Below are 15086 nucleotides of genomic sequence, written 5' to 3'. Positions count from 1 at the left end.
GAGGGTGGAAGGAGGGGAGATGGATGGGGGTGGGGTGGGGTAGCGGTGTTTCTATTATGCTTAATGTATGTAGTTTGGTGTCAGCGTGCTTGTGTTGTTCACTTGTGTTCCTTTGGTGGTGAGAGAGGTTGGGGTTGGCCTAGGATGTGATTGTTTGTTTGTGATTGGCTGTGGTGATCTTTGTTTTCGTGTGTGAGTGAGGTGGGTGGGTGTTTTGGATCAAGTTAGCCATATTGATTTGTATGCTGTTGGTGGATTATTGTCATTGTCCTGTTGGGCTGTGTATGTGATAAAGGGGAGCCATACCGGGGTGAAGGTGTCTTCTTCTGTTTGTCCCCGTGTCAGTTTCAGTTTGTTAGTTAATTTTTCTAGTAGGGCTGTTTCCCATACTATTTGGTACCATTGGTCCATGCTTACTCCTGACAGGTCTCTCCAGTGTCTGGTTATGGTGTTTCTGGCTGCTGAAAGTAGGTGGGTTATGAGTTCTTTGTGGAGTAAATGGGCATTGTTGTCTTGGAAGATGTTTAGTAGGGCCAATTCTGGGGTGAAGTCTAATACTTGCTTTGTTATTTTACATATTTCTTGCATGGCTGTTGTCCAGAATAGTTGGATTTTGGGACACTCCCACCACATGTAGAGGTATGTGCCTGTGGAGGTGCACCCTCTCCAGCATTTTGGTGAGGTTCCTGGGTGTATTAGCGCTAGTTTCCTTGGTGTTAGGTACCACCTGTAGGTGAGTTTCAGTGTGAGTTCTTTTCTTTTCGTTGATATGGATTTAAAGGGGGGTTTAGACCACATTCTGGTCCATTGAGTGGGGTTAATCTCAAAGCCTATGTCATTCTCCCATTGTTTTTTGATTGCGTCTAGGGGATTTGCGGGATTTTGGAGTAGTATTTTGTATATTGCGGATACCGTCCCTTTACCATTTCCCTTTGTTGTTAGGAGGAGGTTTTCAAAGGTTGTCAGGGGCCTAGTTGCTGCTGATTTTACTGTTGGGTTGTTTAAGAGGGCATGTAGTTGGTGTTGTGTTAACCAGGGCATTTGGGTGTCTTCTAGTTTGTCTTGTATTTCTTGTGTTGACAAGGGTTTGTTATTTTTATAAAAGTCTATTAGGCGATATAAGCCTTTGGTTCGCCAGGCTTTTATCTGGAGGTTTTGTGCTGCATGGTGGAATAATGGGTGGTACGCCAGGGGGATTAGTGGGGATGGGGTTGGGGATAGTTTGCCTATTTGTGTTTTCCATGCTTTGAGCATGGTCTGTGTGTACCTGTTAAGTGTTGTGGGAATTTTCTTTAGTTTGTTTGGGAGGAGTGGGTATGTTGTGGTGCAGGTATTTTCAATTGTGTCCCTCTCTAGGTGTACCCATTGTTTTGTCTCATCTTCTAGTATGTATGGAATTATATGACGTATTTGGTTGGCAATGTAATATGCTTCTATGTTGGGGATTCCCCATCCTCCTTCTGAGGTGGGGAGGTGCAGGTATTTGGGGCTTATTCTTGGTTTTTTATGTGAGAAGATGAAAGAGTGTAGTTTTCTCTGCCAACTGCGGAGTTGGGTTGAGGGGATCCAGATTGGGAGGGTTTGGAATAGGTAGGTTAGTTTTGGGAGTGTGATCATTTTGATCATGGCTATTTTGTCTGAGAGAGTGAAATTCGTGTTATTCCATCTCTTTAGGTCTTTGTTAATTTGCCGCCACAGGGGCTTGTAGTTGTGGAGGTACAATTTGTTGAGGTTTCTGGTTATTTGTACCCCTAGGTATCTGAACTTGGTGTGGCAGAGTTTTATTTTGGTGACCTTCGTGAGCTCTTTTTGGGTGTGAGGAGGGGTGTTGAAGCACATAGCTTCTGACTTTGTAAAATTTACCTGTAGGCCCGACACCATTGCAAATTTGTTGAGTTCTCTGATTAGGGAGGTTGCTGTGCTTATGGGGTCTGGTGTTGTCACCATTAGGTCATCTGCAAAGAGCCCTAATTTATAGGTTCTGCCTTTTATTTCCACTCCCTTGATGTCTGTGGCTGCTCGGATGCGGATTGCTAAGGGTTCCAGAGCCAGGATAAATAAGAAGGGAGACAGTGGGCATCCTTGTTTCGTGCCTCTTTGGATAGCTATAGTATTAGAATCCATATTGTTAATTCTGCATTTTGCTGAGGCTTGGGAGTATATTTGTTTGAGGATTTGTAGGAAGTTGGGGCCAAATTTCATGTTAGTTAGTACTGCTAATATGTATTTCCACTCTAAGCAATCAAAGGCTTTGAGGATGTCTAGGGACATAATTGTCAATGGGAGTTTCGTTGCCTTGCTGTGTTCGATCAGGTTCAGTAGTTTCCTGATGGGGTCTGTTATATTGCGGCCAGGGACAAAGCCAGTCTGGTCTGGGGCTATTAACTTGTGTAGGAAGATTTTTAGGCGGTTGGCCAAGATTGATGTGAATATCTTGTAGTCTTGGTTTATTAATGAGATTGGGCGGTATGATTCTACTTTGAGGCTGTCTTTTAGTGGTTTTGGGATGGAGACTATTTTGGAGTGGATCCAGGTTTTGGGGATGGGGCCCCCTTTTATGATGTCGTTGAATAGGCGGGTCATGTAGGGCATCAAGGGTTCTTTGAATTTCCTATAGAATTCTGCTGTGAAGCCGTCTGGGCCTGGGGCTTTGTGTGGTTTCAGGTTTTTGAGGACCACATCTATTTCCTCTGGGGTGATAGGGCTGTCCATGAATTCCTGTTCCTCATCAGTTAGGGTAGGCATGGTCAGTCCTGCTAGAAATGTTCTGATTTCCTTCTCTGGTGGGTTATGGGAGGAGTATAGGTTGGAGTAGAATTCTGCAAATTCTGAGGTTATTTCTTCAGGGGAGGATGTTATGTTGCCGTCTTTTTTGGTGATGCAGTGTATTCTTGTTTTGAGTGCTTTTTTCCTACATCTATTTGCTAGTAATCTGGAGTTTTTCCCTCCATATTCATAGAAACGTTGTTTAGAATATAGAATGCTGATCAGTGTTTTGTTAATTTCTAGGGAGTCTAGTTCTCTCCTTTTTTGTTCTATAAGTTTGAGGAGTTTTTTAGATCCTGTTTGTTTGTAGCGTGTTGCGAGGGCTGTGATGTCTTGTTCTATTTTGCTAATTTTTGAGGAGGTTTGTTTTTTAAGGAATGTTTTCTCTTTTATGCAAGCTCCTCTGGTGACCGCTTTCATTGTGTCCCATAGGAGGGGGGTTGTTATATTGTCTACATCGTTTTCCTTGAAGTAGTTTTGGAGGGTTTTTGTGAGACTCTCTCTAATTTGTTTGTTTGTAGTTAGGATGGGACTGAAGGACCATGATGGGGTGGTTTGTGTTCCTTCTCCTATTTTAACGATGACTTCTACTGGGGCGTGATCTGTGATTTTAATGTTACCGATGTTTGTTGATTCCACTGAGGGGATCAGACCCTGTGTGAGTAGAATGCTGTCCAGTCTGGACACTGTATCATGACGTCCCGATTGGAATGTATGGCTGATGTCTCCCGGGTTTTGCTCACTCCAAATGTCGTAGAGACCCCTGTTTTTTAGCATTTTTAGTAACTTGTAAGAGTTCCTAGTTGTTGGGGGTTTCCTTCGGAGGAAGGTTGCCCATGGGGTTGTAGGGTGGATATCTTTCAGGGATATACCTTTCATATTTAGATTGAGGTCCCCTCCTAGGATTGCTTCCCCTTCAGAGAAGGAAAGGAATTTGTTTAGTGTCTTCTGGAAGAATTCTAATTGTTTCGCGTTTGGGGAATATATGGAGCCAATTGTCAGTTTGATTTTACCATCTAGTGTCCCTTTAGCGAAAATGAATCTGCCTTTTTTGTCCCTGAGGACTGTTGTGGCAGTGAAGTTCAGGTCTCTACTGAGTATTATGGCTACACTGCGAGCTTTCCCTGAGCCTCGTGCGACCCACTGCTGACTGAAGCGGGGGTCGCTCAGGAGTTTGCTGCCTTTGGGTGGGTTGTGTATTTCTTGTAGGAGGGTGATGTGTGGTTTCATGGTGTTTATGTATGAGGTGATGCGTTTTCTTTTGATGGGGTTTCCCAGCCCCCTCACGTTTAATGCAATTGCTTTTAGGTTAGCCATCTTGCTTATCTATTATGTGGGGCGATTCCCTGCCAACCCGTTCAGGTTGTCTTGTGTCTCTCTCTCTTCATGTTGTTTAAAGAACCAGTGGGGTTGCGCTGACCTAGGGTGTGGTGGGGGGGGCTGATGGGATTAGAGTAAGATTTGGGTTAAAGAGTAGGGGGTAAGTTGTAGAGAGTTTCCTATATGTAGTCATATAGGTGTTTGTTTGGGGTATTTTGGGCCATCTGGCATTTAGCCGGTTGGTCCTAGGTCTCAGCTGGTGTGGAAGGCCGTGTTCAAGGACAGGCCGTCCCCCCTGTTGTTTGCGAGAGGGGGAGATCAGTGAGACAGTGTGAAGTGACTTTGTAACGTCGCTGTCAAGTATAAGGTTCATGAGCAATGTTGCCAATGTTATGAGCAACATTGTTGGTGTGTTGGTGTGTGGGTGTGGGTGCTGGTACGCTCTGGTGCCACCATAGTGCTGGTTGGGTATCAGATTTTAGCCTGATTGTGGGTTGTGTTATTGAGGTTGGAGGAGTTGTTTTTCCTTAGTATGGAGTATGGGAATGTTGAAGGTGTGGGTGGTGGGGAATGTGGTTGAGGTCGTCTGGGCTGGTGTTGGGGTGGGGATTTCTGTGGGGGTGTGGGGCTGGGGGGATGTTGATGGTGTTAAGTAAATCTATGTTTTTGGGGGGGAGAGAGGGGGAACGGGGGGGGGGGAATCACCAGTCCTTCAGTTTGTGGCTTCATTCAGCTGCGGTTGTTGTTGTTGTAGGGTTGTCCATCTGCGATGAATTGGTTTGGTTAATCTTGGTCTGGTTTCTTGTGTCGTATGGCCGGCGGGGTGGTTCTGAGCATGATGCTTGTCTGTATTGGTTTGCGTTGTTGTGCCGCTTCTGTTGTTTCCTTTTCTTCTTCTCTACCGTCGTCCAGTTGTTTGCTATTGTTTCCTCGTGGTTGGGGCTGTCACTTGGTGGGTTTGTCGGTTGCCATTCCGGTGGGAGGTCGAGTTCAAGGTTCTTTAGTAGTTGTAGGGCCTCAGATATGTTGGTGGCCGTGTGTTGTGTTGTATTAGTTGTTACAATGAGGCGGAAGGGGAAGCCCCATCGGTATTTGATCCCGGCTTGTTGGAGACGCTGGGTGAATGGGCGCAGGCTTTTCCTCCGGTTTAGGGTATCCTGGGATAGGTCCTGTAGGGCCAGAATGGGGGTTTCTCCATATCGAAGGTTGGTTGAGTTTCTGAGGTTGTTCCATACCTCTTCCTTCTTTTTGTAGCGCGTGAAGCATATAGTGATGTCTCTTGGGGGGGGCGCTGGGTTTTGGCATGGGTTTTAGGGCTCTGTGAGCCCTCTCCAAGTCATCTGCCTCAAGTTTCAGGCCTGGGATTGTGTTTTTCAGCCAGCGTATAATTAGGTCTGCTGGGCTTTTCTCCTCTGTTTTTTCAGGAAAGTTGCGGAAGCGGATGTTACAGCGTCTATTGCGATCTTCAAGGTCGGCTTGCTTAATTTTCATCTCTCTGTGTTCTGCTTCCATTTGGTTTACCAGTTCGTCCAGTTTCTTGTTCACACGTGCGTTCTCCTCCCGGTATTGCTCTATTATTCTTTCTTGCATTTGGTTCTTGTTCTCTAGAGCTTCCACTTTGGAGGTTAGATTGTTGATTACTGCCTGCATGGGAGCCATTGTGGCCTTCAGTGTTTCTTCTAATCGTGCTTCTAATCTTGCTTCCATTTCCCTCAGATCTCGTTTCGTTACTGGGTGGTCGTCATCTTGAAGGGGAGTTACGGTATTGGCATTGTTTGCCATCTCCCTGGTTGGTGTCATCTCAATCTCCCTAATGGTTTTGGTTTGAGGTTGGCTTGGCATCCTCTTGGAGTAGGGCGTGTGGTGGTTAGGAGTTGTGGCAGTGGTGATTCCTGGGTATTGTTGGGTTGCTGGGCTGATCAGGCGTTGCCGGTGGCTTTTACAGAGCGTTTGGATTAGGTGGTCATTTGTGTCACTTCTAGCCTGTGTTTTAAGAACTTGTCTAGAGTTTCTGTGGTTGCCTCAGCGTTGCCGCCAAAGCGGGGGGGGGGCAGGTAAGTAGAGATGGGTAGACTAACGGACAGACAGTTCATATAAGGGGGAGGGGTTAGCAGGTAGAGATGCAAAAGATTAGAGGGGTGGGGCCAGGGAAAATATGTGTTTAGGAGGGGGTTGTATATACCCAAAAAGGGTATTGGGGTCCGGTTAAGGTGGAGGTTGGGGTTGGGGGTGCGCTCAGAAACAGAGACAGACAAATAGGCTATATGTAAAGGGTGGAGGGAGAAAAAGGAAGAAGAAAGAAAGAAGAAGGGGGGAGACGGGGGGGAGAGGGGAGATTGGAGTAAAAGAGAAGAGAGAGAGAGAGACAAAAAGAGAGTTGAAAGAGAGAGGAGAGATAGTACAGTAATATCGGCGGTATTAGATTGCCGCAGTAGTTTTAGCTATAGTATGAGGGGGGCAAAGTAGGATATGGTGATATGAATGTGTGTATGTGTTTCCTTTAGGGGAAGGGGGGGGATGGAGAGAGGGAGGAGGAAGAGAAAAGGAGAGGAGGAGGGGGAAGGGTGGGAAAAGGAGGGAGAAGAAAAGAGAGGGGGAGAGAAGGCAGGGGGAGGGAGGGTGAGCTGTGGCAATGGTATGGGGGGGAAGTCTTATTTTAAAAGAGGGGGTGGGGGGAAAGGGCTCCCCCCTCAAAAACAAGCTGACGAACAGGCTAAAAAGGGGGTGTTGATTTTAAAAGATAAAGGGGATAGAGAACAAAATTGGGGATGGAGAAAGGTGGGATAAAAGGAAAAAATAAAGGGGGTGAAGGGAGAGAGAGAGGAGAGAAAAAAGGGAGAGAAAAATAAATGGGGGGGGAGTATCAATAGCAATAGCAGTGATATGGAGGAAATTTTTGTTTGAAAAGAGAGTGGTGGTCGTGGATGGGGGTGAAAGATCCCCCCCTCAAGAACAAGCTAACAAATAGAATAGGAATAGAAATAGAAATAGAATAGAGGGGGGGATTGTGTTTTTTTTTAATATATATAAAAAAAGAAACCTATTTCCCCCTAATTATTATTATTATTTTCTGTTTGAAAAAAGTAAGGGTGGCTGCTGCAGCAGTGGCCCCTCTTTTAAAAAGAAAAATGATCAAAGTAGGTATATGGGGGGGGGGGGAATAAAAAAAAGGAGTTTTTTTTAAAACAAAAAAAAGGGAGAGGGGGAGGAAGGGGTTAAAAAAGGATATATTTTTTTATAAAAAAAGGGGGGGAAAGAGGGTAGTTTCTTCCTTTCTGCGATCTCATTTGTCATGCGGTTTTCCTCTGTTTTCCGGGGGGTAGGCTCCCGTCGGCTCAGCCACGTGTTTTTTCGGAGCCTGTTTTTTCGGAGCCGTGCTCACCTACCTCTCGGGGGGCAGCAGCGGTAAAGTTGGGGCTCTTTTTTCTTTCTTTCCTTTTCTCCTTCTTTCCCCCTTTTCTCTTCTTTTTCTCCCTCTCTGCGTTGGCTGCACTGTCCTCCTGGTTTTGGAGTTCCTCTTAGCTGTTGGGGGGGGTGGTCGGGTGCCTTTCCGGGTGCCTTTCCAGCTCAATCTCAGTCCTGGGGGGACTCCTTTGATGGACCCCCGGGCACCCCCAATTCCTCTCTGCTGGCAGTGCTGGCGGCAGCAGTCCTGGGAGTCCGGGAGTCGGCCAGACAGAGCCTTTTACTCTGGCTGGCTTCAGGAGCTCTTTTCTGCTGTTGCAGCCGCCATGCTGCCTCGCCGGAAGTCAGCTATGCTTCATTCTATTCTTCAGCACAGATTCCTCTACATGCTAGCAATAATGGATTTCCATGGTATCCTTCCCTGTTATTAACATGGTGCTCTGTGTGTCTGTCTGAGCAATGAACACCTCAGTGGCTTCCTATCACAAACACAATAGATGCCTTCAGTGTAATACTCCAAATACTTGCTTCCTGTCATTTAAAAATAACAGCTGCCTTTCAAGCTTGCTCCAAGAGCTCTAAAAGGTCACAGGGTGGTATTCTGCAATGTCTGGAATGAAAGCTGCTGGTCTTCTAAATCTGCCATGCTCCTTCAAAACTTTCCTCCCCAACCCCCATCCCACCCTGGCTTCTTTTCTTTTCTTTATGGATTTTTCTTGAGTTTTACTAGTTAAAATACATTTCTTAGCTATGTATATAGCACGACCATTGCACACCTATATTTGATGTAACATCAGTGCAAACAAGAAAAACATCATTAGCAAAAACTGAAGTGAAAAAGACTATTTTTTTTAAAAAAAACACACAATCAAGCAGTCACAGACCCATCCACAAATCTTGTACTGAGAGAGCAAAGTTTAATCTCTATCAAGAGCATTTCATTAAGCATAAAAACACACAATCAAATCTAATTAGAGCATAACCAATTATTCAGTTTTTATCTGGTTGTACTGGGCCTGGTTGCACACTGAACATCTGTAGCATAAAATGGAAAACTGGCACAAGCAATTTCATTGTTTAAAGGCTGACAACTCCATGGAAAATAGAGATGAAAAAAAACTCAAGTTGGGGAAGTGGCCAATATGTGACAAGTTAGCTCTCATTTATTCTGAAATCTTCCAGCATTTTCCGTTCTTGAGGAGAACAGTCAGTTATGAGCAATCTCTGTGGCCTTTCCTCCACCCCCAAGTTTGCAGAACCAGAAAACAATATTTAATATGCTTGCTCTGCCAAGCTTTCCATATGTGTAGCTATTTGATATGCAAATACGATGCCCATTATCAAGGGTCTGTGGAAATATGTTGCTGCCTGTTAAAGAACCACAACAGTACAAAGGAACTCAGTGGTGAGCCAAGAAAAGCTGAGTTGGGCAGAAAACAGCAATCCATGCCAATCACCTCTAATAACAAATCCGTGTCAAAATAACAGCACCTGCTATTATATCTTGCATTTAGGTGGACCTTTCATGATTGAAAAGTTGAATTGTTTGGGTTTTCTTTTCTTTTTCTTTTGCTTGAGCTGAATCAAAAGAACCCATGAACATATTTGGCAGAATCAAAAAGCATCTACTTTTGATATTTTTAAAAGAATTGCTTCAGCGATTTTTTAATCTGTTTAGGAAGCATTAGCCTCACTTGGCATCAACTTCATTCTGCCCCCTCCCTGAGGTGTCATCTAGTCAAAGCTGATTGGTTACCTAGAGTTGTGTTCAGTGGGAGGGACTTGAGTGATCAAGGTAAGGGGAGAGGAAGATTAGCTGCTGGTCCGGAATGGGGAGTGGAGACAGAAGAACTGTTGGAAGGGCAACAGCAGAGATCATTCCATGTGTAATGGAAGGGTTAATTCTGTTGGTATTACAGTCAGCTAGCTAAGAGCAGGGCAGATGGAGGTGTTGTTTAACAACCAGACTGAGTGGCATGAAGGACAGATTGTTAATCAACTCTGGGATCTGAAATCTGGCACCAGAGATAACCACAAAGGAACTTGTCTCTGCTTATTTCATGTATGCACCACACCCAAATGTGCCAGTGTGGTGTAGTGGTTAGAGACCAGGGTTTGAATCCCTACTCAGCCATGAGGCTCATTGGGTGACCTTGGGCCTCAGCCTAACTTACTTCACAGGGTTGCTGTGAGGAAAAAGAGGGGATGGGAGAACCATATACACCACTTTGAGCTCCTTGGAGGAAAAGACGGTAGATTAATGTAATAAATAAAATAGGGCTCATCTTCTTCCATGGACTTTGGACCCAATTGCTGCTTTTTATCCTCTTTAAGCATCCAGGACTTGGGACTGGTCCTGAGCCTTCCCCCCTTGCATTTTCATTTTGGTCTTGGTGAAAATAAAAAAAACCATTCTCTTCTCAAGTGCTGCACACACAGAAATAGTGGCTCAATTAAAATGCAAATGTATGAGAAACATGTGGTGGCTGGAGATTAAATAATAGGACGACTGTTGCCATAATTCCCTTAGCTATTATAAAGATCAATTGATGAAAGGGTTTTCCTTGCACTGGGAATAATGCAACATGCATCTTCAACCATGTTTATTATCAGGCCTCCTCAGGAATTATTAATATAGCTGCTTACTGCTACAGTTTTGGACAATAAATATTCATAAAAAATTAATTAAAGTCTATATCTTTTTCTTCAAGAATCTGTGTTTATGACAGGACACTTGGGAGTTGTTGCCTTGGATTCTGTTGCTCCTGTACTACAAGTGCAACAGGGATACATTTAGCTATTTTACATGTTGATTCTTTGGCAGTTGCTGAGGAAGTTGTTGACAATTGCAGCATAGATTCAAATGACTTTATTTGGTAGCACGTAACAGCAAGGACTGTTGTTATTCATTATGCAGCACAAGATTCCCAAACATTTAACTTTCTTAGAATGGAAAAATATTCCACAAGATCATTTTTTCTTCCCCCTGCTCTCATCTTGCAATTTGTATCTTGCAAATACAAGATGGTTCCATCTTTATTCTCTAATGCATGTAGCAGGGGACCTGCATGGTTAAGCTATGTGGGTTTTCAAAATGACCATTTCCTTGATGTGCTCAGTAGGAAGCAATAACTGCCTTCTTGCATCTCTTAATTCAACCTTAATTCAAAGCAGTCCGTGGCTTTGTTTACCTTTTTAAATGTCATTAATGATTGCCCTTCGGTTAAAGCTAAGACCTTTGTGGTAGCAGCAGTCACAGTAAGAAGGCATGCCTATAGACACTAAGGGAGGCATCCCCAACCTTTTGCCCTCCAGATGTTTTGGCCTACAACTCCCATGATCCCTAGCTAACAGGACCAGTGGTCAGGGATGATGGGAATTGTAGTCCAAAACATCTGGAGGGCAAAAGGTTGGGGATGCCTGCACTAAGGAATAAGTCCCAGGGACCTACTTTCAAGTAAGAGGCATAGGGTGCGTACACTTGATAAGAATTTGAATATACCGGGGTGATTCTGCAGTGACTTATTTCCTTGTATGCTCCAGCATTTCCTTGTATTTCCAGCATTTCCCTGGTGATGCTGAATATGCTAATAAGAACATAGGATAAGCCCTACTGCATCAAACCAAAAGTCCATGTCCTCATTTCTCATAGGGGCAGCCAAGCCTTATGAGGAACGGTTGAGGGAGATGGGTATGTTTAGCTTGGTTAAGAGGAGACAGAGAGGATATATGATATCCATCTTCAAATATCTATGCTTTAGTTTAGATTCCTGTGTTGCAGGATGTCCCTCAGAGTACCTTCCAACTCTATGATTCTAAGTCCTTCTAGGAATCTTACAAACAGTGCATTAAGGCAATAGCCCTCCTCCACTGTCACCTCCAGTAATTAGTTTTCTGTGGCATAAACCCTATGTAGTTTAGGTCCCCATATCTGAAACTACATCACTCCCATAACCAACCTGAGGTTATCTTCAGAGGCTCTCCTCCAGGCTGCCACACCAGGGGCTGGTAAGGGACAAGGACAAAGCCTTCTTAGTCACTGGCACCCAGTTCGCTTAATTCTCACCCAATGAAGGACCTCCTGGTATAGGTATTGTTATCTTTTCTGCAATGAAGCTGCACAATGGATAAATACTGCCTGCATTTTTGGACTTTCCTTTATGGCATGGCTGTGGAAGCTATCATGTTGAGAACCTGTGCATAAACATTCTCTGAAATGCCATCGATTGCTTTAGTTATCCTTTTCTGCACCTTTTCATTTGTACCATATTATTGTCCTCAGTAGTTGCATATTGCCATCAAACCAACCTTGAGAGTGGTATGAGAGAGAGAGATGGCGGAGGAGAGAATATAACACCATAGAAGACACTTGGTGGTATTCATTCAGAAGTTGAAAATGTGAAAAACACTACAGTACAAACTAGATCTCTAGATATTACCAGTACTGAAAGGAACAGTTGAAGTGAGAGTTTCCATTTGCAGGGAATCTTGAACTAGGGTATTTCAGCTGTAAAAAAAAGAAAAGAAAAGAAAATTGCCACAGGGACAATTGCTGCTTAAGCAGATATTTAGGACTGGAAGGCTAATGTTGTGGTTTAGAATAAAATTCGATTAACTACTGGCCTATCAATGCGTAGAATGATATCCAGCTAAAGCATATTCAGAAACGCACCACTAAAACCAATTAATTTAAGTCCATTCATTTCAATGAGTCTACTCTGAGTATGATTGTAATTGAGTATTGCCCATGAGAAATTGACATGTAAAGAAACAGAATCTAATCTAAGTTTCATTCTCAGTTGCAGATAGTATCAAATAAATAGAACACAACAGAAAGTAACAGCTCAGTGGCAAACAAATTCATTATCTTGAAAGAGCAGCCATGTTACAGAAGGATTAAACCATTTAAGTAGCCAAATGAAAAACAAATACAATTATGATTAACTTGGATCATTCCCCAACACTGAGTTCCCCTGAGTGTTTCGTAAATGTTTTTTTGCAATCTGAATATCTTAGCTGCATTAATTTTGTCTTGTCTACCTTTATTATTTCAGTTGCTTGCTGTTCTCAGTTTGATTCTGTTTGCATTGTTTCATCTCTGTCAACAGATTGCTATTTCATTTGGGTAGTTTGCATGTATTGAACGTTTGTCCTTCAGATTAAGCCCCAGCACAACTTGTGCTCTGTAAAGCGTCTCTCAGATGCCTATGGCATGGAAGTGATACTTATCATATAAATGGGTCTCTTTAGTTCTTTAGGATTTCTTTGTTGAAGGGGGAAAGCCAAATCTGGATGAAAGCATGCAGGGTAACCTTTTTCTTAACTTGTTGCAAAGAGCATAGAACCACAGAACTGTTATGGGTCACATGCCCATTTATTTATTTCTACATTTGCACCTAAGGATGCTCTGATAAAAAGGCTCATTGTTGAGAGAAAGCCTCTTCCAACTCTTGCCTTTTCGCTATATTGTAAGACTGTTAATAATCAAATTGCAATCTGCTTCAGGTGTTCCTTATCTGTGTAGCATAAGCACATAAGGGATGAGTGCACCAGTTCCACATCCCCTCATTTTTTGTCTAGTCATTGCCCACAATCATGTTTGTCCCCATGCCCCCCTCATGTGATTATATTGCATAAATAACAAACATTTGAGAAGGAGTTAGGAATGGAATTTCTTTCCTGCAAATTTTTCCACATCTTGTATGAAATGTGCATTTTTAAATGCTGTAGAACAGGGTTTCCAAAACTTGGGTCTCCAGATTTTTTTGGACTACTATCATCCCTAGCTGGCAGGACCAGTGATCAGGGATGATGTAAATTGTAGTTCAAAAAAAGTTGGAGACCCTAATTTGGGAAGCCCTGCTCTAGAACAAGGGAGACGGCCTTTTCAGTAGTTGGGCCTAGGCCAGGCATCCCCAAACTCAGTCCTCCAGGTGTTTTGGGACTACAATTCCCATCATGCCTGACCACTGGCCCTGTTAGCTAGGGATGATGGGAATTGTAGTCCTAAAACAGCTGGAGGGCCGAGTTTGGGGGTGCCTGGCCTAGGTTGTGGAACTCCCTCCCAAAGAAGGCTCATCTCCCCCACTTTTTTTACTGGTTTTCTGCTGAATAGCAAATACTTTTTCTTTTCAGGTGACCTATGTACTCTGACACATAAGCCTATGACAGAGCATTGCCTCTTCTCCTTTTGTAACCCATTGATTAAGGTTGGGAGAAGACAGAAGCTTCCACTTACTCATCCAGACTGTTTTAGCCACCAGCAACAAGTGGAATAGTAAATGCCTGTGTATGTACAGCAGATGCTCACTGTCAATAGTGTGCACAAGTTAGCAATTTCACACCTCAGAGAATCCCTGATGACCGACTACTACCACCCACCATAGCTGCAACCTTCAGAGCAAGGGACTTACTAGTGGAACTGTTTATGACATACAGTATCATTCATATAAATTACTGTGAACAGTATCATCAACAAAACCAATCACGTAAACTTAAGAACTTGGGAGGAGTTTTAACAATGGTTTTAGTACAGTGGTGTCCAAACTTTTTTCAAAGAGGGCCAGATTTGATGAAGTGAAGGGCCGTGAGGGCCGACCAAAGGGCCAACCTTTTCTTTAGGATTGAAGTTGTTGAAATAAACTGCCACAGGGGCCGGATTACACAGACCAGCGGGCCAGATTAGGCCCCCAAAACGTACATTGGACATGCCTGTTTTAGTGGCATGGACTCAGATTAATCAGACTTCTTCTTTACCATAGCTCAAGGAGAGACCACATGATTTGCAAGCAAAAGGTGCCTAAAAATAACCCAATCTGGAAGTTACCAGAGCATGGAGTACAGTGGCAAAGTCATTTATGGCCGGAGCTGGAGACAGGTACTCCTAGCCACTGAGGCCACCTGAGGCTTCAGTGACAGTGTAGAATGTAGGACCATCTTGAAGCTGTGGACCTGCTCTTTCCAGGGGAGTGCAGCACTGTCCAAAAATAGGCCATCTCGCCACCATGGGAACTCAGAACACATAACACCTCTGCCTTTTCAGGATTCAACTTTCTTTTATTGGCTACATCCAACCCATTTCAACCTCCAAGCACTGCCCTAACACCTCAATTGTCTCTGCCAATTCAGACGGAACCAAGAGACAGAGCTGGGTGTTATCTGCTTTTTGATGGCAGTTCTCCTGACAAAAACTCCCAGGGGCTTCATATAGATGTTCTTTATAATTTTTAGCAGTGCAGTTAAGTAACATTGACATTTAGGTATTCATCTGAACATAATCCAATTAATTTCAGTGGGCCTTCCTGCCAGGTAAGTGTTCTCAGGACTGTAGCTTTTATTGCAAATGATCCCGGCTGCTGAATTGTTTGGTGAAATTGATGACAGCAATTAGACCTCCCAATTTGTGCACTCTCACCCCTGTATTCAGTAGATAAGTTTCCAGAAGGAGAAGACAATCAACATTTTCATTAGCTTTATTTAAAACCAAGCCTGATTCCTTTCTTTACTTCTTAACATTATGACAAAGAGTAATAAGAATTTTTGCAGTCTGCAAAGTGTCTGCTTCCTGTAGCTAATTTTATGCTAGATGTCAAAGC

The 15086-nt window shown here is 43.6% G+C and overlaps 1 long non-coding RNA gene across 1 annotated transcript in view; it reads right to left on the bottom strand.

Moving 5' to 3' along the window:
- Positions 1–11919: 11919 nt before the first annotated feature.
- Positions 11920–15086, bottom strand: part of LOC307224822 — a 30217-nt gene continuing 27050 nt past the window's right edge. Inside the window, exon 3 of the long non-coding RNA XR_013842769.1 lies at positions 11920–11998. This is a non-coding gene — a long non-coding RNA (uncharacterized lncRNA). The remainder of the gene's footprint in view (positions 11999–15086) is intronic.

This window comes from Podarcis cretensis, assembly GCF_951804945.1.
Source record: "Podarcis cretensis genome assembly, chromosome: 10".
NCBI lineage: Eukaryota > Metazoa > Chordata > Lepidosauria > Squamata > Lacertidae > Podarcis > Podarcis cretensis.
This window is presented reverse-complemented; position numbering and strand designations above follow the sequence as displayed.